Here is a 3217-nt window from a genome sequence, read left to right as displayed (position 1 = left end):
ATTTCAGTGTGATTGATATGGATGAAGACCAGACTGCTTATCTTTAAGTAAAAAACAGGAATGTTGCCAAGGAAAGCCGTGTGATTTTTAACCGTTAGAAGTATTTTATGGTTCCAGTATCAGACTTTCATGGTAACCAGTTTGTCAGAAGACCACTATAAGAATGGACAACACTGCTTTAAATAAGGCTTTAAATCAAGAGCCCTTGAAAGAAGTCCTTAAATTCTCCCTAAAAATTTTATGCAAGGGATTTAACATTTTACACCAAATACTAATAATTTGTATCTGACTTTCATTGCTATTTTACAGAACTGTAAATCTTTAACTTTGACCCTTACCCAATTTATACTACCTCTTACTGGCTCTTACTGGTAGCCCAGTAGGGAAGAGATGTTCCCTGCCAGAACCAGCTTCATTGTAATCATAAAGGTCAGATGCCTAACGCTTCCAATATTAATAGTATTCCTCATAAGCCATGATGAAAAAGGTATTTGATTTCCATGATTACATACTGTAGGTTTCACATTATGTACCAATAAAAGCACTTTGTTGTGTTATGTGAACAACACATTGGTAAAATCTATAACAGATGGAAAAACTGGAAGTGTTTGACTTCAGCTGAAAGTCTTATGATTTCAAAATAAAATATTTTTGTGGTTTGTTTATATGTGCATTTGTAGTGTTGAATTCGTAGTTCTGAAATTATGCCTGTGAAGTCGCTGTGTGCAATAGTGGTACATGACAGCCAGCAATGAGTCACGTCAGTGCCAAGTCATGATATAGGAAGTTAAGGACTTTAATAATGTTAATGACCATTATGAACCCTTTTTATAAAGCAAATAATACTAAAAAGGCAATGTATAGTATATAATAACTACTGTTCAGGTTAGTAAGTATGGTAACAGGGTGTTGGTCAAGGTAAACATGTGCCCAGATTGTGCGCACTAAAGTATTTACATATCCTAACAAACATTAAAAACACTTTAAACCAATCATCATTTAGCTTTGAAGCTCTAGTCATTGTGTAGACATTAATCTTCACAAAAAAGTTCACAACAGAAGCACTGAAATACTAACTAGTCATATCACTTTAATTGCTGCAGCAATCTTGGCAGCCTGCCGGGCATTCAATGTAAACAAACACCAGGTGTATCTAAGCTGTTGCAAACTGACTTTATGATCATTTAGGATCTTTGAGAATTAATTACTTCAAGTAACTAGAGAGGTCAGGGATGGCTTTGTGGCTCTTTAGAGCTAGTTAAAGGAGAATTATAGCCGACGTGTGACAAGTGATCTATTGATAGAGAACTGAGATGATGGCTCAGTTGGCAATCTTCTCCCTGCAGAGAGCGGTGACTGACACCCTCCTACGGATTCCCTCCTACTCTCTCCATTCCTCCAGCACTCACTGGAGGGACGGATGGGGGTGGGGGCGGGCACAGCTGGCTTTGGCTGTAGAGAGGCAGAGCCAGCTGTCAATCAGGTGGTGGGGTGGATCCCGACAATATTGTCGGGATCTGTCCCGGCCTTCAGCATGGCTCTGCTCTGTCAATATATAGCGAGCAATAGCCCTAGAGCACTAGAGAGAATAGCAGGTGCACACCTGCTGAGCCCGGCTTCCGCCAGCATCAGCAGTTATCACAAAAAAGTCCGGTTACACACCGCAAGCTTTGTTGAAATTTTATTTTATTGTAGCACACATCATCTGTCAAGCCCGTTGTTGGGTGAAACATGTCAGAGTGAGGAGAATCCACAGCAGGGCGATGTGTACCCGTGTCCTACACTGAAAACAAAAGAGTAAGGTGAGTAAGATTTTTTGTGAGTAAGGTGAGCAGCTGTTTAAAGATCAAAATGGCCCTCAAAATATACTAGACTCAAAACAAAACAACACTTATACTTATATTACAAATACATACACTGAGTGGCCAGATTATTATGACCACCCGATGTTTGTTGGCAAATTAGCTATAATTTTGCGCTGAAGTTGCTAGAGGGCCAGACCATTATAAATAGGGAAGCAGGTTGTTTACCACGACAGTAGAAGTGATTTTTTTCTGAAGATATGGGTAAACAACGCGATTTAACAGCCTTTGAACGTGGGATGATTGTTGACGCTCAGAGCCATGGAGCGAGTATCAGGAAAACAGCAGAATTCGTTACATTTTCAAGAGCAGCTGTTGTTATAGTGTTTAAAGACTGGACTGTCAGACGAAAATCTGGGTCTGAACGTGCGAATTGTGGCCGTCAGCGACTAGTCAATGTTAGGGCAGAACGGAGAGTGGCAAGACTGGTACAAGACAACAGAAGGGCAACAGTGCAGTGTCAGATTCCTCGCATCACCTTTCAACATCTCGCAGAGTCACGAGGCGGCCCAACGAAGTCATCTCGTGGAGTCATCTCGTGGCCCAACGAAGTACTAATGGGGTGGTCATAATAATCTGGCCACTCAGTGTATAAATGTGGATCTATAATCAATGAACAATCACATTAAAAATCAATTGTGACAAATTCTGTGAAATGGAAAAAGTCCTGAGAAGTACATAAATCTTCATGTGTTTTACAAAAAAACCTTCTCGTGTGTCCACCAAGTGGCACAATTAATCTCCACCAGATAGTAAAACTCCAGAACTGATGGACCAACTGTTACAGAAGGTCAAAACAGCATGGGAGAAAATGGGGTTTGTTTAGGAGCCGCTGCAAATTTCTTCTTCTATATCAGAGGATTTATAACTTCTGGTAATTGTAAATAGACAGAAAACAAGCTCACAGTATAATACAGTTTATTAAAATCAAAGGGATAAAAGCAGACAAATAAACTCACATTTAACTAGTGCACCAAGTACTATGTTTTTTTGTTGTGACTGCAAAAATCCTGGTGTTAATATTCACTCCAATGATCCAGTTATTAAAACTGGTAAACTGGGCCGTATCCAGTGATTACCCAACCCGACCTGATTATGAAAACTAATAATAGCCCTGAAGTAAAGCATTGATTAGACAGACTGAACAGCAATAAAGGCAATAGATTGTTAACAGCGGAATCATTTGGCAATAAAATACATTGAAAAGTAGGGATGCACCGATACCGATACACATGTATCGGTGCCGATGCACGAGTATTTGGGCGAGTATTTGTACTTGCCCAAATGCTGCAATACTTACCTCCGATACCGGAACTTCCAGTCAGAGGAGGATCTCCCTCTGACCGGCAGTCCCA

The sequence above is a fragment of the Nanorana parkeri genome, unplaced genomic scaffold (assembly GCF_000935625.1).
Source record: "Nanorana parkeri isolate BGI_ZX_2015 unplaced genomic scaffold, ASM93562v1 scaffold99, whole genome shotgun sequence".
In the NCBI taxonomy this organism is placed as follows: domain Eukaryota; kingdom Metazoa; phylum Chordata; class Amphibia; order Anura; family Dicroglossidae; genus Nanorana; species Nanorana parkeri.
This window is presented reverse-complemented; position numbering follows the sequence as displayed.